At 44.5% G+C, this 24,257-nt stretch overlaps 1 pseudogene; it reads left to right on the top strand.

Annotated features, from left to right (window-relative positions):
* Positions 1-22,573: 22,573 nt before the first annotated feature.
* On the top strand, positions 22,574-23,434 carry LOC138087623 (small ribosomal subunit protein uS5 pseudogene; annotated as a pseudogene).
* The last annotated feature ends 823 nt before the right edge of the window (positions 23,435-24,257 follow it).

Here is a 24,257-nt window from a genome sequence, read left to right on the forward strand (position 1 = left end):
TGGAAACAAGCACAGTGTCTACTAATGGATGAATGGATAAAGGAAGTGTGGTATTATACACACACACGTGCACACACACACACACAGAAGATTACAAAAAGAAGTAAATGCTGCTATTTGCAACAACATGGATGGACCTTGAGGGCATTATGCTAACTGAAATAAGCCAGACAGAGAAAGACCAGTACCATATGATCTCACTTATGTGTGGAATCTAAAATAAAAATCAGGGCTTCCCTGGTGGCTCCGTGGTAAAGAATCTGCCTGCCAAAGCAGGTGACACAGGTTTGGTCCCTGGTCCAGGAAAATCCCATATGCAGCTAAGCCTGTGTGCTACAACTGTTGAGCCTATGCTCTAGAGCCTGGGAACCATAATTATTGAGCCCACGCTCCGCAACTACTGAGGCCCATGCATTGCAACTAGAGAGTAGCCCCTGCTCACCACAAACTAGGGAAAAGCCTGTACAGCAATGCAGACCCAGCACAGCCAAAAATAAATAACTAAATAAAATTATAATAAAATAAAAATCAAACTCACAGAAATACAGAACACATTGGTGGTTACCATATGTGGGGAATAGAGCACAGGGGAAATGGGGGAAGGTAGGCAAAATTCCAGTTATAATAAATAATTTTGGATATAATGTATAGCATATTGTCTATAGTTCATAATCCCTGGAGAGAGAACGGCTACCCACTCCAGTATTCTTTCCTGGAAAATCTCACAGACAGAGGAGGCTGGTGGGCTACAGTACTTATTGTACATTTGCAACTTGTTCAGAGAGTAAATCTTAAATGTTCAGTACAGTTCAGTCACTCAGCCGTATCTGACTCTTTATGACCCCGTGGACTGCAGCATGCCAGGCTTCCTGTTCATCACCAACTTCCAGAGATTGCTCAAACTCATGTCCAGTGCATCAGTGATGCCATTCAACCATCTCATCCTCTGTTGTCCCCTTCTCCTCATGCCTTCAATCTTTCCCAGCATCACGGTCTTTCCCAATGAGTCAGTTCTTTGCATTAGTTGGCCAAAGTATTGGAGTTTCAGCTTCAGCATCAGTCCTTCCAATGAATATTCAGGACTTACTTCTTTTAGGATTGACTGGTTGGATCTCCATACAGTCCAAGAGACTCTCATGAGTCTTCTTCAACACCACAGTTCAAAAGCATCAATTCTTCGGCCCTCAGTTTTCTTTATAGTCCAATTCTCACATCCATACATGACTATGGGAAAAACCATAGCTTTGACTAGATGGACCTTTGTTGACAAAGTAATGTCTCTACTTTTTAATATGCTGCCTAGGTTGGATACAGCTTTTCTTCCTAGGAGCAAGTATCTTTTAATTTCATCGCTGCAGTAACCATCAACAGTGGTTTTGGAGTCCAAAACAATAAAGTCTTTCACTGTTTCCATTGTTTCACCATCTGTTTGCCATGAAGTGATGGAACTGGATGCCATGATCTTAGTTTTCTGAATGTTGAGCTTTAAGCCAGCTTTTTCACTCTTCTTTTTCACTTTTATCAAGAGGCTCCTTAGTTCTTCTTCGCTTTCTGCCATAAGGTTTGTGTCATCTGCATATCTGAGGTTACTGATATTTCTCCTGGCAATCTTGATTCCACCTTGTGCTTCATCCAACCTGGCATTTCACATGATGTACTCTGCATAGAGGTTAAATAAGCAGGGTGACAATATACAGCCTTGACGTACTCCTTTCTCAGTTTGGAACTAGGCCATTGTCCCAAAGCAACTGTTCTAACTGCTGCTTCTTGACCTGCCTACAGATTTCTCAGGAGGCAGGTCAGGTGGTCTGCTATTCCCATCTCTTTAAGAATTTTCCAGTTTGTTGTGATACACACAGTCAAAAACTTTGTTGTAGTCAATAAAGCGAAAGAAGATTTTTTTCTGAACTTTCTTGCTTTTTCGATGATCCAAGATGTTGGCAATTTGATGTCTGGTACCTCTGCCTTTTCTAAATCCAGCTTTAACATCTGGAATTTCTTGGTTCAGTTGAAGGTACTGTTGAAGCCTGGTTTGGAGAACTCTGAGCATTTTTCTTTGCTAGCGTGTGAGATGAGTGCAATTGTGTGGTAGTTTGTACATTCTTTGGCATTGCCTTTCTTTGGGATTGGAATGAAAACTAACCTTTTCCAGTCCTGTTGCCACTGCTGAGTTTTCCAAATTTGCTGGCATATTGAGTGCACTTTCAGAGTATCATCTTTTAGGATTTGAAATAACTCAAATTCTATCACCTCCACTAGCTTTGTTCATAGTGATGTTTCGTAAAGCACACTTGACTTCACATTCCAGGATGTCTGGCTCTAGGTGAGTGATCATACCATCGTGGTTATCTGGGTCATGAAGATCTTTTTTTGTATAGTTCTTCTATATATTCTTGCCACCTCTTCTTAATATCTTCTGCTTCTGTTAGGTCCATACCATTTCTGTCCTTCATTGTGCCCATCTTTGCATGAAATGTTCCCTTGGTATCTGTAATTTTCTTGACGAGATCTGTAGTCTTTTCCATTCTATTGTTTTCCTCTATTTCTTTGCATTGATCACTGAGGAAGGCTTTCTTGTCTCTTTTTGCTATTATTTGGAACTCTGAATTCAAATGGGTATATCTTTCCTTTTCTCTCTTACCTTTAGCTTCTCTTCTTTTCACAGCTATTTGTAAGGCCTCCTCAGACAACTATTTTGCCTTTTTGCATTTCTTTTTCTTGAGGATGGTCTTGATCACTGCCTCCTGTACAATGTCACAAACCTCTGTCCTAGTTCTTCAGGCACTCTCTCTATCAGATCTAATCCCTTGAATCTATCTGTCACTTCCATTGTAAAATCATAAGAGATTTGATTTAGGTCATAGCTGAATGGTGTAGTGGTTTTCCCTACTTTCTTCAATTTAGGTCTGAATTTTGCAATAAGGAGTTCATGATCTGAGCCACAGTCAGCTTCTGGACTTGTTTTTGCTGTCTGTATAGAGCTTCTCCATCTTTGGCTGCAAAGAATATAATCAATCTGATTTCAGTATTTGACCATCTGGTGATGTCCATGTGTAGAGTGTTCTCTTGTGTTGTTGGAAGAGGGTGTTTGCTATGACCAGTGCATTCTCTTGGCAAAACTCTGTTCACTTTGACCTGCTTCATTTTGTTCTCTGAGGCCAAATTTGCTTTGTACTCCAGGTAGCTCTTGACTTCCTACTTTTGCATTCCAGTCCCCTATAAGGAAGAGGACATCTTTTTTGGGTGTTAGTTCTACAAGGTCATGTAGGTCTTCACGAACCATTCAGCTTCAGCTTCCTCAGCATTACTGGTCGGGGCACAGATTTGGATTACTGTGATATTGAATGGTTTGCCTTGGAAATGAACAGAGATCATTCTGTCGTTTTTGAGATTTCATCCAAGTACAGCATTTTGGACTCTCTTGTTGACTGTGATGGCTACTCCACTTCTTCTAAGGGATTCTTGCCCAGGTAGTAGATGTAATGGTCATCTGAGTTAAAGTTACCTATTCCAGTTCATTCTAGTTCACTGATTCCTAAAATGTCAATGTTCACTCTTTCTGTCTCCTGTTTGACCACTTCCAATTTGCCTTGATTCACGGAGCTAACATTCCAGGTTCCTATGCAATATTGTTCTTTACAGCTTTGGACTTTACTTACACCACCTGTCACATCCACACTGGGGGTTGTTATTGCTTTGGCTCTGTCTCTTCATTCTTTCTGGAGTTATTTCTCCACTCTTCTCCAGTAGCCTATTGGGCACCTACTGACCTATAAAGTTCATCTTTCAGTGTCATACCTTTTTGCCTTTTCATACTGTTCATAGGGTTCTCAAGGCAAGAATACTAAAGTGGATTGCCATTCCCTTCTCCAGTGAACCATGTTTTGTCAGAACTCTCTGCCATCATCCGTCTTGGGTGGCCCTACACGGCATGGCTCATAGTTTCACCGAGTTAGACAAGGCTATGGTCCATGTGATCAGTTCGGTTAGTTTTCTGTGATTGTAGTTTTCATTCTGTCTGCTCTCTGATGGATAAGGATGAGGCTTATGGAAGATTCCTGATGGGAGAGTCTGACTGATGGGAAAACTGGTCTTGTTCTAATGGGCGGGGCCATGTTCAGTAAATCTTTAATCCAGTTTTCTGTTGAGGGGGATTATAAGTCACTTTACAAGTGTGCATTTTCATAAATGTTACATGTGTGCATTTCATAAATATTCTCATCATGTAAAAAAAATTATGCACTTTCACTCACTTTCTCTTTCAAGAGACTGAATCATAAAAGTTCTCATCATATAAAAAACTTGTAACTATGTGGGGTGATTGATGTTAACTAAACTTATTGCAGTAATCATTCCACAATATATTCACAGATCAAATCATTATGATGTAACACAATGTTATATGTCAATTATATTGAAATAAAACTGAGAAAAAAGAAAACTCTTCTAATCAATCACTACCAGCTTTTATTTTCCAAAAATAACCACTGTAACACACCCCAACCAACCTACTCTTCCTAAATGTGACTTCAGCACTCCTACTGAAAGGTGAAGTCTGTTCCATCCCCTGGAATCTGGGTGGGTTTGTGACTATGGCTGATGTGATGCTACATGACTTCTGAGGCCAGGTCATAAGAGATGGTACTGCTTCCTCCGAGTCCTTATTCTTGGGTATTCCTCTCAGAAGTCAGCCACCATGCTGTGAGGAAGCTTGGGCAGTCCATGAAGTGGCCCATCTGGAAAGGGGCTGAGGCCCTGGCCTTCAGTCCCAGCTTGAAGTCAGCACCAACTGCTAGCCAGGGCAGTGAGCCATCCTCAGCCCTATGTGGGCCACCCCAGCTGAGTCCAGGTGGAGTAGAGACAAGTAGAGACTAGATTTATGAGCAAAATGAATGATTAATGTTGAAGTTTTGAGGCAGTTTGTTAGGCAGTCATAGTAACTTGAATACTATCTTGGTAGAAGTGAAATTAAAGTTCTTTCATTAAAAAAAACCCCTGGATTTAAACATCAGGAGTTTTAAGTGCTGGGGCTTAACAGGCTGATCTTGTCTTGGGTCCCCTACTTTTGTCTCCTGCCCAGATGCAAGCAAAGGGAAATAGCTCACTTCTGGGCTCCTTCTTCAGCATCATGATTTCTCTAATCTATAGTTACAATTCCCACCCCCAGATAAGGGAATGGCTACCCACTCCAGTATTCTTGCCTAGAGAATTCGTGGACAGAGGAGCCTGACAGGCTACAGTCCATGGGGTCGCAGAGTCAGACACGGCTGAGTGACTAACACTTCAACTTAACATCAAAGCAGGGAAGGAACAAACGTGTACTAACAGGGGCATGAAGTTCCTGGCATCTAGGTACTTTGTGGACCAGGGCACAGATGGAATGAGGTGGAGGCTAGCATAAGGTGACCACACACTGAAGACATGAGTTCAAAGAGTATATATATGTATGTCTATATGGTGCCTACATATTGAAGACACACATGACCATTTGCTTTAAAGAGCTGTCATTGTGGAAGGGAAGAGAGTCATCTGTGACAGGGGAACAAACCTACACATCAAAGATGTTTTCTCAAAGACCTTCTCCAAACAACAGGAGTCAAAATTAGAGGAATGAAAAGGTCAGCTCAGTTTCTAATAAAATAACAGGATCGTTAATATTCAGGAAACATCTCGCTGACATCATGGGAAAGAACACAAATGCATCAGTCCAGACTGCTTTGTACTCTCCTAAACTAAAAGCAAAAGACTCATAAAAATGTTCCATGCTTTACAGTAGAGAACCTGACAGACACTACCTCAGCCAGGCGATCAAGGTCATGCTGGTAATATGCACCCCGGATATGAAGACAGCACTTTACCTTTGTAGCTCTCCTTTCCCCTATATCCCAGGTCTAATGATAAGCAAAAGATCTGAAAATCCCAAATGAGGGTCATGCCACAAAATATCTGACCAGTACTCCTCACCAAGGTCATCAAAAATAAGGAAAGTCTGAGAAACTCACAGCCGAATGGTGTGTAAGGAGACACGACAACTAAATGTAATGTGGAATCCTGGCTGGGTTCCTGGAACAGAAGAAGGACACTGGGGAAAAATGAAGGAGATGTGAGTAAAGGTTTGGACTTCAGTTAATAATAATGTATCAATACTGACGCATTAATTGTGATAGATGTACACCAGTATTGTAAGACACTGATTACAGTGGGAACCAGCTGCAGGCTATATAGAATCTCTCTGCTTTATTCTACAATTTTTCTGTTAAGTTCAAAACTACCCTGGGACTTCCCTGATGGTGCAGTGGATAAGAATCCATCAGCCAACGCAGGGGACATGGGTTTGATCCCTGGTCCAGGAAGATTCTATATGCTGCAGAGCAGCTAGGTCTGTCCACCACGACTACTAAGCCTGTGCTCTAGAGCCCATGCTCTGCAACATATGGCAATGAGAAGCCTGAATACTGCAGCAAAGAGTAGCCCTGGCTCACCGCAACTAGAGAAAAGCCTGCACACAGCGACGAAGAGCCAGTGTAGCCAAAAATAAATAAATAAAAGTTATGGAAAAAAAAAAAAAAACCCCAACAAAAACCCAAAACAAAAATCTAGCCTGAGATTTAAAAAAAAGTTCCACAGAGGTAAGCCAGCAGGGACAATGTGAGAGTGTGTCCTGGAAGGAAAGTTAGCTGAAGGGAGGTTTGCAGGCAACTTTCCCAGAGCCTTGGTGTTAGATCATGCGTCCACAGATGCATTTTGGAGCCCACTTACAGAGGGGAGTGACTATTGTCATATCTATCTATCCCCTCTGCTTCTCACCATTTAAAGTGTTCTCATACAGAGTGTGGAGATTGGAGGGGAAATGGTCAGGGAGACTAACAGCCTGAACACATAGTTTTTTTAACCTGTTCAACTGAGGGATCAGTTTATATACATGCTACACGTGTAATATAAACACTCTTGACCAAGGAAGCAGGCTGCATGGAAACCAAAGCTTATGTCTCATTACCACCGGGCTAAGTTGCCCTGCTGTCAACATGAAAACTATGAGATATTGGATATGGTTATACAACCAATCAAAGTTTCTGCCCATATCGCTTTCCTGCTTGGATGCCTCTCCAAAAACCCAATCTGTCACCTTGTCTTGACAAGATCATGGTTCCTCAATTTGTCCAGTTGGAATTGGTGGCTCCCTGCCCAGTGCTCACAAGGCAATCTACTCCCATTCATACATGGCCCTTTTCTCCACAGAAACCTTCAGCCAAGGGTGTCATGGGAGGGCAGGGATGGACCTGCGGTCAGTGGGATTTAGGTCCATCCTGGCTCTGGAAAGTCCTAATGGTGGGACCTCAGGCAGATGAATTCAGCTTTGTTTTCCTTCTTGTATGTAAGGAAGATCATGCCTAACTTAGTGTGCTTTCAGGGATGAGAACGCGGCACAGAGGCACAGAGGCCCCACTGAGGTCTGGATGCAACAGTGAAAACTGTAGTTTTATCTTCTGCGACATTTGGGTCAGTTCTCCTGGGTTCCCTTACCCTACTGCTCTCCACCCGGGCGCCCTTTCCCAGTAAAGTCTCTTGCTTTGTCAGCACATGTGTCTCCTCGGGCAATTCATTTCTGAGTGTTAGACAAGAGCCCAGTTTCAGGCCCTGGAAGGGGTCCCTCTTCCTGCAACAAATGGCAACTCTGGTGGGATTCTCCTTCGCTGAGACTGGCATCCTGACTACTCGGGGTACTCAGGGGCCAGCTTGCCTGGCAATGGACCAGACCCAGCGGCCGCAACTGGGACCCTTTTGTCCCTGGTCTCCTCCTGACGTGGACAACTGGCCAGAGTGCCCCGACCGATAAGGAACAAGAGACTTTATTGACCTCTCTCCCCTTCCCTCTCTCTTTCCTCTCCTTAACCCTTCCTATCCTTCCCTGTTTTTCTAGTGCCCTGGTCCTGGACACAGGAATCTGGTCGAAGGGCCCTCAGCCTGAGCTGAGGATTGGAGACTGATCACCTCCTCTTGGCAGAGAACTCGAATTCTGGTTCTGGTCTGGTCTGATTTCTGGTAGGCCGAGTTCCAGTTGTCCCTTCTCTGGAGGCCCAGGGAAAAGTCTCATAATGCCTGGGTATCTGTAGGTGGCAGGAGACTTCTGTAAGGCCACCCCATTCTCCCCCCTCTCCCGCCTCCTCCCCCTTCTTCTTTCAACCTGGCTTCCTTTCCTCCCTTGAAATCTTTGATGTTAGTATTTGGATCTGAAGTTCTGTGTCTCTATAGGAGGTTTTCTGAGAGACTGTATTCTTGTATTTAAGGGCTTCCCTGGTGGTGCAGAGGTTAAAGTGTCTGCCTGCAATGTGGGAGACCTGGGTTCGATCCCTGGGTCGGGAAGATCCCCTGGAGAAGGAAATGGCAACCCACTCCAATATTCTTGCCTGGAGAATCCCATGGACGGAGGAGCTTGGTGGGCTACAGTCCACGGGTTGCAAAGAGTTGGAGACGACTTCACTTTCACTTTCACTTTCACATTTGGGTCAGGCCCCTAGGGCCATGAGCTTCTTCAGCATCTTGAACCCTAGAACTTAGCTCACTGACTTGTACTAGGGGCACAATAATGTTTTCTGTAAAAGATGAGAGGGTAAAAGATGACTTAGAGGATTCCAATCATTTAAGGTATTTGCAGCAGAATGCTTGCCACAAATTATAGATGTTTATTTTGAAGACAATGTCGACAGAAGAAAACAGTATGAGTCCTGAGATGTGGCATTACGGTTGTGTGTGTGTGCGTGTGTGTACAGGCACACATATCTTGTTTTCACTTTGCTTATCTTAACGATTAATAAGTTCAAATGGACACACATCACATTAGCAGGAGGCAGAAGAAAGCTGAGATTCATGGAACCAGCTTCCTGCAGATCCTCCCAAGACCCCCTCCCACTGCTGCACCCACTGCTGCTAGCTCTGGTCCTCATCCCCTAAGCAAATCAGCCTTCGTGCCTTTCCAAAGTTCTAACTGGTGATGTCTTTTTGGCTTTTCATACTGTTCATGGGGTTCTCAAGGCAAGAATACTGAAATGGTTTGCAATTCCCTTCTTCAGGACCACGTTTTGTCAGAACTCTCCCCGATGATCCGTCCACCTTGGGTGTCTCATAGTTTCACTGAGTTAGACAAGGCTGTGGTCCATGTGATCAGCTTGATTAGTTTTCTGTGACTGTGGTTTTCATTCTGTCAGCCCTCTGACAGATAAGGATAAGAGGCTTATGGAAGCTTCCTGATAGGAGAGACTGACTGTGGGGAAAACTGGGTCTTGTTCTGATGGGTGGGGCCATGCTCAGTAAATCTTTAATCCAATTTAGGGCTATGTTCCCTCCCTGTTGTTTGACCTGAGACCAAACTCTGGTGGAGGTAATGAAGATAATGGCGACCTCCTTCAAAAGGTCCCATGCATGCACGGCCGCACTTAGTGCCCCCGACCCTGCAGGAGGCCACCGCTGACCCACCACCGGAGACTCCTGGACACTCACAGGCAAGTCTGGGTCAGTCTCCTGTGGGGTCACTGCTCCTTTCTCCTGACTCCTGGTGCGCACAAGGGTTTTTGTGCCCTCCAAGAGTCTGTTTCCCTAGTCCTGTGGAAGTTCTGTAATTAAATCCCATGGCCTCCAAAGTCAAATTCTCTGGGGATTCTCAGTCCCTTTGTCAGATCCCCAGGTGGGGAAATCTGTTGTAGGTCCTAGAACTTTCTTAACACTGTGAGAATTTCTTTGGTATAATTGTTCTGCAGTTTGTGGGTCATCTGCTTGGCGGCTCTATGATGGGGTTAATCACGACCTCCTCCAAGAGGGCTTATGCCACAGGCTGTGTGACCCAGGTGGCTGCACCCAGAGCCCCTATCTCTGCAGCAGGCCACTGCTGACCCATATCTCACATGATAGCAAAATAATGCTCAAAAGTTTCCAAGTCAGGCTTCAACAGTATGTGAACTGTGAACTTACAGATGTTCAAGCTGGATTTAGAAAAGGCTGAGGAAGCAGAGATTAAATTGCCAACATCCTTTAGATCATAGAAAAAGGAAGAGAGTTCCAGAAAAATATCTACTTCTGCTTTACTGATTATGCCAAAGTCTTTGTGTAGATCACAACAAACTGTGGAAAATTCTTCAAGAGATGGGAATACTAGACCACCTTACCTGCCTCTGAGAAATATGTATGCAGGTTAAGAAGCAACACTTAGAACTGGACATGGAACAACAGCCTGGTTCCAAACTGGGATGGGAGTACGTCAAGGCTGTATACTGTCACCCTGCTTATTTAACTTATATGCAGAGTACATCATGCAAAATGCTTGGCTGGATGAAGCACAAGCTGGAGTCAAGATTGCCAGGAGAAATATCAATAACCTCAGATATGCAGATGACACTACCCTTATGGCAGAAAGTGAAGAGAAATGAAAAAGCCCTTGATGAAGTGAAAGAGAAGAGTGAAAAAGCTGGCTCAAAACTCAACATTCAGAAAACTAAGATCATGGCATCTGATACCATCACTTCATGGCAAATAGGTGGAGAAACAATGAAAACAGTGACAGACTATTTTCCTTGGCTCCAAAATCACTGCAGATGGTGACTATAGCCATGAAATTAAAGAGTGCTTGCTCCTTGGAAGAAAAGCTATGACCAACCTAGACAGCAATATTAAAAAGCAGAGACATTACTTTGTCGACAAAGGTCTGTCTAGTCAAAGCTATGATTTTTCCAATAGTCATGTATGGATGTGAGAGTTGGACTATAAAGAAAGCTGAGAATGATGACCCTATATGCAAGACAGCAAAAGGGACACAGATATAAAGAATAGACTTTTGGACTCTGTGGGAGAAGGTGAGGGTGGGATGATTTGAGAGAATAGCATTGAACCATGTATATTACCATATGTGAAATAGATCACCAGTCCAAGTTTGATGCATGGAACAGGGCACTCAAAGCTGGTGCACTGGGACAACCCAAAGGGGTGGGAAGGGGATGGAGGTGGGAGGGGAGTTCAGGATGGGGTACACATGTACACTGTGGCTGATTCATGTCAATGTATGGCAAAAACCACCACAACATGTTAAAAAAAAAAAAAGGAAGCTGAGCACTGAATAACTGATGCTTTTGAACTGTGGTTTTGGAGAAGACTCTTGAGACTTCCTTGGACTGCAAGGAGATCAAACCAGTCAATCCTAAAAGAAATAAGTCCTGAATATTCATTGGAAGGACTGATGCTTAAGCTGAAATTCTAATCCTTTGGCCACCTGATGTGAAGAACTGACTCACTGGGAAAGATGCTGATGCTGGGCAAGATTGAGAGAAGGGGACATCAGAGGATGAGATGGTTGGATGGCATCACTGACTTGATGGACATGAGTTTGAGCAGGCTCTGGGAGTTGGTGATGGACAGCGAAGCCTGGCATGCTGCAGTACATGGGGTCACAAAGAGTGGGACACAACTGAATGACTGAACTGAACTGGTGATATGAGAGTGTTTGCCAGGACTTGGGATTTACAGACAAGTGCCAGCTTTGGCTTGCTGACTCAAGGTGCATCCTCTTGGGAGGGTTGGATGAAAGCAGGAAGGAAGGAGGATTTGTATTTGATGGTGCTGGCAAGGTAGCCCATGGGGGCTCAACGTGTCTTAGAAGCCATGGTACTCTGAACCTGTGGCTCCTAGAAACCCAGTAAAATGACTCCCCTGGAATCTGTAGCCCCACAGCCTGGGGTCTGGTCCAGTGAGCACCTCAGCTACTATAACAGGATCTCTCGACGCCAGGGGTGCCCTGGTGAGTTCCAGGACCTGCCTGAAGAGGCTGAGGTACCTGCTTGAGCACAGAGGCATCTATCTACCCTCAGCTCATGTGTCTGTGCTAAGTCACTGCAGTTGTTTCTGACTCTTTGCGACCCTATGGACTGTAGCTCACCAGGCTTCCTCTGTCCATGGGATTCTCCAGGCAAGAATACTGGAGTGGGTTGCCATTTTCTCCTCCAGGGGATCTTTCTGACCCAGGGATTGAACCCATGTCTCCTGTGTGTCCTACAACTCAGGAGGGTTCTTCACCATTAGTGGCACCTGGGAAGCCCAGCCCCAGCTCAGAACTCTCCAAAGCCAGGAGGAGAAGAAAAAGAGTGCTGGCCTGATCACATCTGAGAGTCACTTACCTAAAAAGGACATTAGGGCTTTTGACCTGACATCCTCTAGGGCTTGCTAACAGTCTGGTGTCATCTCTCAGCACCTGCTCCTCCACTCGAAAGAGTTTGCCAAGGAGAGAAAGGAAGAGGAGGAGGGGGGAGGCTGGCAGGGATGTAGCAGGGACAGTGGGAAGGTGCCTGGGGGGAGGGGTAGGCAGGCGGGGTGACAGGGGACTGACTGACGTCAAGACTGGTGTCTGCTCTCTGTGGCATTGGCTGCATGGCTCCTGGGCTCGAGGCAGCTCGGTATTCCGGCCCAGCTCCTGTCGGGGGGCTGCAGGCTGGCTGGCACTACTCTCCGGTTGCAAAATGTTCACCGCTTATTCCAGTTTGCCTGGAACAAAAAGGCTCAGGCAACACAGCTGTGCATCCTTGTGAAACTGTCTAATTTTCCATGTCAAGGCAGGATACCTACACTCCAAGGTATAATTAGGCTTTGGGCATGAGTTAGTTTTCACAACTGAATTCTGAAAGTCAGCTCTCCAGGCTGTGTGTGCCTGGTGATGAAAGCTTCCCTCCTATCTCGTCCCTCCTTCTCTCCAACATCTCCATTTATTGAGCACCTACTATGTGCCAGGCAGTAACTCTACTAAGAAATTTTTATGTCATCTTACTCAATCTTCACAAAACTCTCTGAGATAAGAAAGAACACGTCTCAACCCATGTTCTATATAATGATAAGGGTACTCACCCTTCACCTCTTTATTATTCTCTTTTGGAGTAAAGGTCTGTGGATATAGATAACTAAATAATTCAATGTGGACTTGGAGGTAGTTTTTTTGGAGGAAAAAATAATAAAAACATCTTGTTTACATCAAGCCAAGTGTTCTGATGAGAATACAGAACAAAGAGGGAACAACAGAAGGTGGGCTGTAAGGCAGGACTATTTTGGATGGAACACATTTTATGGGAACCTACAAAAGCTGGAGGAACCCAGGAAGGCTTCCTGGAGGAAAATCCACAGCCTCTTACTACCATTCCACCATCCACCCATTTCTTCATTCACACATTCAACAAACATCTACTGAGGGCTAAGTGTGGCTTTTGTTTCTTGGATAAACTGGCATCCTGATCTCAGCCACGGAGATGGCTGCCATTACCTCATTCCCCACCATGGCTAATACGAGGCATCTTGGCAGAGAAAATTCTGATAGTTTCTGAAAAGGTCAGTTTATTTATGGGTGGGAAACACTTTATAGTGTGCTAATGTCCACTATTATGTATATGTATGTATGGACATACATGTATTATGTATGTCCAGTATAATGTAAGACACATATTTATTAAGCATTCTTATATTTATACTTCACTCCTGAAAACCGATACATACTCATAAAACCTGTTTTGAGATGGGTATCATTCCTGAAAACTGAGGTTCACAGAGGTTAAAGGATTTACTCTAAAATCACAAAACTCAAGGCGGACCCATGAGATGCATGCATATTTCTGTTTTTCTCTACCTTCCTTCTTTTCCATTTTCAGTGGACATTGCCAGATGCAAAAGCCCTTTAGTGATAACACTTGATTACTCCCAGCAAGCACACCACCTGGTAAAGGACTCCTAACTTCAGTAGGCCTTGGAGAAGATAAGTGGGTGACTATGCAGAGTCAGCGGAGAAGGCAATGGGACCCCACTCCAGGACTCTTGCCTGGAAAATCCCATGGATGGAGGAGCCTGGAAGGCTGCAGTCCATGGGGTCTCTGAGGGTCAGACACAACTGAGCGACTTCACTTTCACTTTTCACTTCCATGCATTGGAGAATGAAATGGCAACCCACTCCAATATTCTTGCCTGGAGAATCCCAGGGATGGGGGAGCCTGGTGGGCTGCTGTCTATGGAGTCGCACAGAGTTGGACATGACTGAAGTGACTTAGCAGCAGCAGCATGCAGAGTCAGACTCTCAAAGGCTGTTCCACTCTGGTCCGACTCTACTCCAGGCACAGTTCAAACTCTGCCTCCGACCTGAACCCAAGAATATAGGATCAGGATCAAAACTGAGGCACATCTCTGACAGGCTCTGATCCCCAGGTCAAGTCTAGGGGTGGCGTGGGGACCACCATGAACACCCACCTTGGGGCTGCCATCTTTTGTAGACACCCTGCTTAGTAGTAGAAAGGTAGTTGCCCCTTTCTCCTAGGTAGGGAGAATGAGAGACAGTTTCTTTTCTTTGTTTTTAAAAATTATTTATTTATTTGGCTGCATCAGGTCTTAGTTGCAGAACCCAAGATCTTCATAGCATCCTGCAGGCTCTTTCATTACAGCGTATGAACTCTCTAGTCGTGCCTGGGCTCAGTAGTTGCAGCTTGCAGGCTTAGCTGCTCTGTGGCATGCAGGATCTTAGCTCCCTGACTAGGAACTTGGGTTCAAGTCCTAGTCAGGGATTGAACTGACTAGGTGGATTCTTAACCAATGGACCACCAAGGACATCCTGAGATGTTTTCTTGTCACTGAAATGTCCTTAGCTGTTCTCCCCTCACTCCAGACACTGCAGTTAACATGTCAGGTACCCAAGGCACACAGGTAAATGCGGCCTCCAAATGTGGTCCAGATTTCTTGTAGAATCTAGAACACAGTGTTTAAATACTACAGATCAAGGAACAGCACACTTTGTAATAAAGTGTTTAAGTTCTATTTTCATCTCTCTCTCCTCTTTCCTAGAGAGGTATAGACAGAACATAGACATTGGAACCAGAAAGAAAGTGAAGTTACTCAGTCGTGTCTGACTCTTTGCAACCCCATGGGTTGTAGCTTACTAGGCTCCTCTGTCCGTGGGATTTTCCAGGCAAGAATACTGGAGTGGGTTGCCATTTTCTTCTCCAGGGGATCTTCCCGACTCAGGGATCGAACTCGCGTCTCCTGCATTGCAGATAGACGCTTTACCATCTGAGTTACCAGGGAATCAGGAACAAGAGAGAACTAGGTGTAAATTCAGTCACTAATTGCACGGCTTTGCATGAATTTCCCACACAAACTGGCTATGTTGGGATTCTATCCTGTGATTTCCATTCACCCACGTGCTCTCTTGTTGGTTCTTTAGATTTTTCACTGAATCAGTGTAGTGAAAACTGTGGTGCACTACAGATTCCTCCTTCTGCCCCGCAGCAAGGAGGTCTTCATGCTATCACTGCTACAAGTGTTGGCAGCAGAAGATAATACAGCCAAGTTTCTCTTCAGGACCTGCTCTCAGGTCAAAGTGACACCTCCTTTCTGGGAAACCTGCATCCAGTGACTGGTTCATGTGGGGTTAGAAGGACTGGTCCCCTACCTCAATTTGGGAGGACCACCCCAGCCCATGAGGTCTCCATAGGGTCTTTCTGAGGCCTCACAGCTCAGCTTCTTCCCATCTCTCCTGGAAGCGTTGTATGCAGATCTGTAGCTCATAATCTGCTTCCAGGGACTGAGGTCTGCAGTAAACCGCATCCGCTCAGTGCTGATGAGGACTCTTCCTTCTTATCATTCCTTTCCTGTGTCTTACTCCACCACATTCTTTCCATCTCACCTAACACTGCTTTAGATCCACCAACTCTGGGTAGCCTCTCTCAGTGTCACCCTTCCTGGTTCTAGTCACCCTAACTGTGAATGCCACTATAAATAATAGTATGCGAGACCTTCATGTCTTTGTGTATCTTCTCACATCTATTAGCCTGGAAGCAACTTGAGAACAGACAATTTCAAATTTAATTTTAAAATATCCCCTTTCACCCACTCACATACAGTGGTGGTCTGAGGTTACCTGATCCTGTTGATTGAATGACAAAACCTTCCTCTCCATCTCATTAAGCCATTCAGCACGTTTACTGGGTGTTCTATCTGAGCTAACTGTGCTCTCTTTGCTTGGGGACCCACAAAGACAGTGATTTCTCCCTACCCTCCAGGGAGTTGTGGTTGAACACGAGGGCCTTGTGGAAATGTGGCTGACCCTGAAGCCAGATGCCAAGCTCCAGCCCCCTTGCCCCCAATTTCTGGCTCAGGAGTCCTGGGCAAGTTACCTAAAGCTCTCTGGGCCTTAAGTTTCCTTACCTGTAAAATGAGATTAATAACACTGTTTATCCCCTATGGTTATTGTGAGGGGCTAGAGTTAATATACAAGGTTAAATATATATTAAATGAGTTAAAGGGTTTACAACAGTCTCTGGTACACAGTGAGCATGACCTCAGTCTGTCCCACCCAGCGTGGTAGCCACTGATCACATGTGGCCATGGAGCACTCCACGTGTGATTCGTTCAGACTGAAATGTGCTCTGGGTGTAAAATACATACCTAATTTTGAAGACTTAGTACAGAAAATATAGAATATCTGGTTAACATTTATTTTGGTATTGATTACATGTTGAAGTGATAATATTTTGGATATATTTGATTATTAATAAAATGCATTGTTAAAATTGTCTCATGTTTATTAATGTATTACTAGCTACGATCAAATTTAAAATTATATACATAGGTCACATTTCTATGAGATAGTACTGATCTAAGTCCTTCCTATAAAAGTAACAATGAAAGCAGAATATAACAGATATCATAATAGAGGTATATGTACCGTGAGAAGAGCTACTCGGTGTGGATCACCAGCAGCATCAGCATCACCTGGGAACTTGCTAGAAATAGAGACTCTTGGATCCCCCTTCCAAACCTACTGAATCAGGAACCCAGGGAACAGGCTAGGCAATGTGTGTGTGTGTGTGTGTGTGTGTGTGTGTGTGTGTGTTTTAAAAAAACCTCCAGGTGATTCTAATCTCACCAGATTTTTAAAGGTACTGCCCAAAGGGGGTGCAGAGGAATCAGTGACCTGTTCTATTGGAGGAGGAGACTATGTCGTCCGCAGGATAATAATGGAAAAAATGTAGTTGCAGAGGCCACGAAGAAAATGGTCCAGGCAGTTAGTAAATTTGAAATAAAAATAGTCAGGTGAGCTACAGCAATGCTCCGTCCTGCTCTGCCTGGCTCCTTCAGATGCTGCATTTTCTGCAAGCGATGCCCTCCAGCTCTGGCTAGGTTTCTTGGTCTCTGTACCTTTTTAAGCTAAAGTGAGCCAAGAACAAATGGAATTTGAGCTGTCTGCCAGCAGTGAACTTAATTTGCATTTGTAAAGCACAACCTCAGAAAGGTGCAGTTATTATTCCGTGGGTTGTGGATTTGGTGCCAACTGGGCAGCTCAGGTCCTGAAACAGACTGCAAGAGAGAAGCAGTAACTCCTGAGCCAGCTGTGACAAGGGGGTCAGCTTGTAAATAGTCCTTTCTGAAAGCACTGTGAGCCAGTGGAGGATTACAGGGTGGTGGTGGGGAGGGATGCAGGGATCCTCCTCCGTTAGGAAAAGACTCTACACTTGACTCCATGATTTTGCCCTTTGGATTTATGGTCTTTATTTTCTCCTGTGCTCTTACCAAATGGATGCCTTTCAATTGATAAAGTCCAAATTCTGCCATTAGTCTTCAGTGGGGTTGTGCAGAGGGATGCCAGTCCACAGAAGGCCATGCGCGTGGCACATGTGAATGTGCCAAACTCATGCCACATTTCTTTCTAGGGAAGTGGTATGAGAGAGCTGGGAAGAAGGGGCTCCGTGGGGCAATGTCACAGTGGAGGAGGCTGCAGGTACATAACCAACACATCTTTATATGGAAGCCTGTCTCTGCTCTCCCATCATTTTATTTACAGGATGTGTATGCATGCACATATATTTACATTTCTCTTGGGTAAATACCTAGGAGAAGAACTGCCGAGACATACAGTAAGTTTATTTTTTTATTTTTATTTTTTATACAGTAAGTTTATATTTAATTTTGTTAAAAACTGCCAAACTGTTTTCCAAAGTGGTTTATCATTTTACATTTTTGTTTTAAAATGTAATTATGTTGATGGACAGACTGTTTAGATAATGAAGTACATTGGCATGATCCCAAAGTAAAAATGCAGGTAATCAGTACAGTGGAAAGCCTATCTCCCAGCTTCAACACACCTCAAAGTGAGTGGTACTACCAATTCACTATGGATCTTTCAAGAGAGGACTGAAACATCTACAAGCAAACACTTAACCACAGTTTCCTTCTTCATGCTTTACAGTGATGGGTGTGTAATGGATACATCTTGCTTTTCTCACTTAATATCAATAATATATCTTGGATACTGAATGAGAACCATCTTCCATAGTGTCTTTTGAGGAACTCTATACATATGCAGAGTACATCATGAGAAATGCTGGCCTGGCAGAAGCACAAGCTGGAATTAAGATTGCCAGGAAAAATATCAATAACCTCAGATGACACCACCCTTATGGCAGAAAGTGAAGTTGCTCTGCAGGACATGAAATCTTCCCAGACCAGGGACTGAACTCATGTCTCCTGTGTTTTCAGGTAAATTCTTAATCACTGGATCACCAGGGAAGTACCTCAGTTAAATTTTTAAAGTGTTTCTTCAAGGCCTCCTGTCTGTGCTGCTTTCTTCACACATGTCCTGTTCCCTCCCCCACTTCAACTAATCTGCCACTTCAAGGCTTAGAAGGTGGGTGAGAAGGGAGGAGAACAGCGGACAAAAGGAAAGAAAGATGACAGGGCTGTAGGGGGTGAGGGGCACAGTGGAGGGATAAGGGAAAGGTAAGGAGGGGAACTGTAGAGAAGGCATCCACAGAAAACAAATTGTCAGATAAGGGCCAAATGAACAGCTGCCCAACCTTAAACTCCATCCCTTCCCATTTCTCCCCTCTCCTGTCCACTCCCCTTGAAGCCAGAATGTCCACTGGGAGCACTGGGAAAAGGGCATCCATGCCTCACATTCTCATGATCTACTCATTAGATATGTGTCCAGTGACTGAAGAGAGGCTTCTGAATTCTGGGCTCCAGCAGCTCCATCTGTAGGACCATAGAATCCCTAAGACTCCTTTACAGATTCCTCATTCTAGGATTCCATGAAATCTTTGTTGTCCACACTCAAACCATCTGAGGTTGCATCAGCTTGTGGCCAGATTCTGGGAGTGAATTTTATAAATTACCCTGTGCTAACTGTGCTATCTATCCAGGCAATAGACAGAATATTTACCTAAGGAAATTCAAGCTCTTCTGTTTTAAGTACATTTCATCAAACATAAGAGACAACATACTATTGTTTTATGTCCCAGTAAGATAGAAAACATACTGCCAAATTACACTATAACACAACGCTTTCTTACATTTACAATTTTTATTCTCTGCTACTGAGGGAGCGCCTTTAGACTTATCCAGACACTTCAATCATGCATCCCTTCACTTACATCATGTGGTACATAATTGCCAACTCTTTTGCAAATATTTCAGCAACAAAACACAACCCAGTTTCAACTGTTTTGTAAGGGTCTTCTTTCCTTTAGTCCCATTTAGAGCTTGATCGTTGCTCTGGTATATGGAATGGAGACCACTCTTAAATGATGAGCATTTGTTTCACAAATAACACATTTCTGCTCTGCTGCTCTGGTTCTATGCCTTCTGCACACAACACAACTTTTGGAGGTTGAGCCACAATAATCTTTTTGAAGAATTTCAGATAGCAGTTAAAGATGCTCAGTACCAGTGATGCATATGAGTCAAATAGAGATGATGAGGTAAATAACTACAGCTGACACTCACCACTTGGGCTGTGATCACCGTCTGACTGACAGGAGAGAAAGGTGTGTGCTTAAACAAAGTCCTACTTTCCTACTGTAGGAGGTAAAGAAAAAACAAAGTGCCTTGAAGCAGCATGTTGTAGCATCTTTCTTCTTTGCAACCATTTCCCAATGCTATGCAGGGATATTCGGATACTTCAGCTGAATATCTGTGCCATGAAAGTCACCTGGATCAAAACAGGTCTAACCATGGAATTCTTGATATGACCCACAAAAAGTGTATCTTCACACTTGCCCTCCCTCCCATGAGCTCAAAAAAAAAAAAAAAAACCCAAAAAACTTTGGTTTACTTAATGAATTATGCATTAGAGTGTGAAATGCTGATCGTTTTAAAGGGAGAAAATCAGAATTAAACTAGTTTTTTTTCCCCAAGCATGTGCTTAGCACATATGCCAAAGAAATGTGTAAAGGAAAAAGCCAAATTAGAAATTTATATCTGTGTAAAAAATGGTTATATGACATTTAAAGTAAGATCTGACAACTATAGCTACAGTTAAGAAGGCTGCTTGGCTCTTTTAAGCCCCTCTCTGAGCTGGGCCTGCCAGGCTCTGTTTGGCAGGTGGGGGTGCAGGGATCTTGGGAAGTGTGGTTACATGTTGGCATGGCAAGGAAAGCACACACCTTCCTCTCTTGGTGATGGATTTTGTGTCTCTGTCCTGTCCGAGGTTCAGACTCTGGTCTCTCTAACCTTGATCCCCTATTCTCTCCACCTTATGCTGTTTCACAAAAGTGCTGCTAGGATCCACTATAAAAAAACCCTAATATTTCTATTCTGTACAACTCATTGTAGTAAACACGTGTCCTGGCCACGTTCCCCTGAAGATGAGGCTGAGTGACATGCTGTTCTGGGTACCAGCTCACCCTCTGTGCCCCTTTAGCATGGTAGGAGTCTCTCAGATGCTGACCAGGTTTGTTGGGTGCCTCCACGTCAGTCAGCCTCCAGATGAGGGTCCACAGCTCAGACCCTCACTCAAGCACACACCTGACTGGTGCTTGCCAGCCTCCCGCCACAGACGTGGAGGTCCAAAATGACAAAACTGTTTCTGACATATGCCTTTCATGCTTTCAGAAAGGATTTAAGGTGGTGTACAATGGGATGGGCACAAACATAAGCTTTGTAACATAAAAATTGAGATCAACACTTTAGAGAAGACTGAAATGAGCTGAAACAGAGGGTGGACACAAAGACAACAGGGAGAAGCAAGAGTCGCCTGTGAAATCCCCAGCTGCTCGCCCTGCCTCCTGGGGGCTCATTGCTAAGCCACCTTAAAGGACACAAGCACACTGGCGTCTCTCCAGAATGTTGAGGAGCCAAATCTGGCAGAAATCACGTGCCTGCCTGATGCTTGTGAAGGAAAGTTTGGAAAGGGGGCTGTATGGTTAACATGGAGAGTAGGCAGGACACAATACTATTCTTTTTTCTGACAGGGGGAACCAGAACATAGCAATTGGGTAGCAGTGAGGTTCTTGGCTCTTAAACTGCCTCCATGCATGTGAGAGGTGATTATTTCTTCCCACCGCACCAGCTTTCTCCCAGTTCACATCTCACATCTAGTACTTCTCTGTCAATCTAGGAGCAGTGGGGGCAGTAGAGTTAGGGTGACCTCACATGCACACTCTGAGTTAAAGTCTTTATTTACTGTCAGAGATGAGGAGACTGCACAGGGCAGAAGCAGATCAGCAGTCCTTGGCAAAGGAGTCCTGGCTTTCGGTTCCCTGATGGATAGGATCCTTAGGATGTTTGAGGTTACACAGGTTCTTGCTATGTCACTGCCCTGGTAGGCTTGGGTCTTGCATCTTCATTTTGAAAGAACTAAGACTAACAATGTATGTGGTTCCATTTAAGGAATTGTTACAAAAACAGGCTCTTCTAACTCTTAAGCCAAAATCAGCATCAGATTGCTTCCCATAACTTTAATTTCACAAAGGTGGGTGGTAAAGGCAGAATTATCAGCACCCTCATACCCCTTGAACAACATCTTTGTCTCCAACCTCTGGTATGTTAGAAAGAGGTTCTCCCCATCCCCACCCCAGCATGTCATTCTGCTGCTCAAAAATCTAGTTGGCTTCCTTCAGATTAAGGAGGAATTTCAAGATCAAGTCACATAGGTGGTAAGTGGCAGGACTGAAACTTGAACTTGGGTTTTCTAACTCTGTTCAGAGTGATGACTTCCCACCACATGAGAATGCATGGCAGCACCTAAGATTCCTAAGCTTACTGCTGCTGTGTCCTGTTTATGTTTAGTTACCATTTCTGTTAGGTCAATATGAATATCAAGTTGTAAATAAAATGCTCAAAATAGTCATCAGATCATCCATGATGAAATCTCTTTAAAGCATGAGGAGGAGGTAACACTAGCTTTTAAGATGACACCAACTCTATATTCTAGGATATTTTGGGGGTGCATCAGATAAGTGGTTCTCACTGGAACCAGTGGGATTTTAAGACACTCCCTGGATGAATCTAATGTGAAGCCAAGACTGAGAATCAGTGATGTAATAAAAGCTGCACACTAAATCTCCTGCCCCTGGTCTCCGTAGCCCATCTTGCTCAATGGAACCTGAGAGGAACTGAGGGGACAGAAACAATGAGGTCTTTGGAATCAGGGAGATCCTCATTCACATCCAGGTGTCTTAGGAAAGTGCTTTCAGTTGTGTAATCTTGGGCAATTGATCACTCTAAGCCTCATTTCCTCCATATGTAAAATAGAGACTTAAGGTTTGGTGAGGCTTCTTCGTAAAAACACCAAATGAAGGCTAACGTGGGTGCTGTGGGAGGGTCTGGAGGCCCCGGGAGCCCTGGAATAGGAGGCTTGGATAGCATCCGTGGAGACTTTGGCAGTGGTGTCCAGTGCCAGGGCTGCGGCCAGGGTCAGGGCTGGGGTAAACGCCATGGAGCTCTTGGAGGTAAGGCCAAGGACAAGGTGTGGCTCCCCGATACCAAGCTGGGCCCTCTGGTCAAGGACATGAAGATCAAGTTCCTGGAGGTCTACCTCTTCTCTTTGCCCATCAAGGAATCTGAGATCACTGTCTTTTTCCTGGGGACATCCCTCAAGGACAAGGTTTTGAAGACTTTGCCCGTGCAAAAGCAGGTCTGTGCTGGCTAGTGGACCAGGTTCAAGGCATTTGCTGCCACTGGGGATCACAACAGACATGTCAGTTTGGGTGTCAAGTGCTTTAAGAAGGTAGCCACTGCCCTCCTGGTCATAGGGGCCATCATCCTGGCCAAGCTCTCCATTGTCCCATGTGATGAGGCTACTGGGGAAACAAGATCAGCAAGGCCTACACTGTCTCTTGCAAAGTGACTGGCTGCTGTGGCTCAGTGCTGGTGTACCTCATCCCTGCCCTCAGGGGCACTGGTATCATCTTGGCCCCTGTGCCCAAGTAGCTCCTGATGATGGCTGGCACTGATGACTGTTACACCTTTGCCAGGGGCTGTACTGCCACCCTGGGCAACTCTGCCAAGGCCACTTTTGATGCCATTTCCAACTGATCTCTGGAAAGAGATGGTGTTCCCCAAGTCTCCGTATCAGGAATTCACTGACCATCTTGTAAGGACCCACACCAGTCTCCATGCAAGGACCCAGGCTCCAGCGGTAGCTACCACGTAATTTTATCTGAGGAAAAAAAAAAAAATGAATGAAACTGGTAAAAAAAAAAAAAGGTTTGGTGAGATAATATATGAGAGGGCTTCTCACAGTGTCTGGTACAGTCACTGTGGCTGCTATTATCATAATATTAACTCAGAAGATTTCTTTTTCCTTCCTAAAGTGTCATAGTCTCTAACCATTGATCAGCCTTCCAAAGGGTTCAGAATAAAGCAGCAAGTGGGAACACGGGATGTCCAGAAAAAGCCCACATGCTGGATGTTCAGCAGCTTCTATGGCCTTGACTTTCTGTAACAGGCATGCAAAAGTGGGGTGAGGTCTCAGGGGAGGGCAAGTTTCTGGGGGAGGTAGGAGCCAGTGGGAGAATATCCCCTGGAGACTATGTTTTCTTACAAGCATGTTGAGTTTGAAATAGGCAGGACCCTCCAGGTGACTCAAAATCAGCCCCTCCTCACCACACACAAATGTGAAGTAATGCTGTAAACCACGGCTGATGTGCAAGCTATTTGTCAGGGATTTGAGGGAAGTAGCACTGGAAGGAAACATTGTCCTCCAGATGCTCAGCATTTGAGGCAAGAGAGGTCCCTCCTGGACCACGGTGATGCTGGTGGCTTTTCTTACTGCTGCCCCTTTCCACCCACACGCCCTACCTTGATAAAACCTACTGTCATAGATGCTCTACATCTTTTTATCTGATTTGGGAAATATCACAAAAAGTCCTTTTCAATCTCATTTTTGGACTATTTGATATTTCCTTCCATTTGTTTTATAATTTCGTCTTTTACATTTAACCATGTAGAGAATGTTGTGTGTCACTCAGCTCTCC

This window comes from Capricornis sumatraensis, chromosome 1 (genome assembly GCF_032405125.1).
Source record: "Capricornis sumatraensis isolate serow.1 chromosome 1, serow.2, whole genome shotgun sequence".
NCBI classification, from domain to species: Eukaryota; Metazoa; Chordata; class Mammalia; order Artiodactyla; family Bovidae; genus Capricornis; species Capricornis sumatraensis.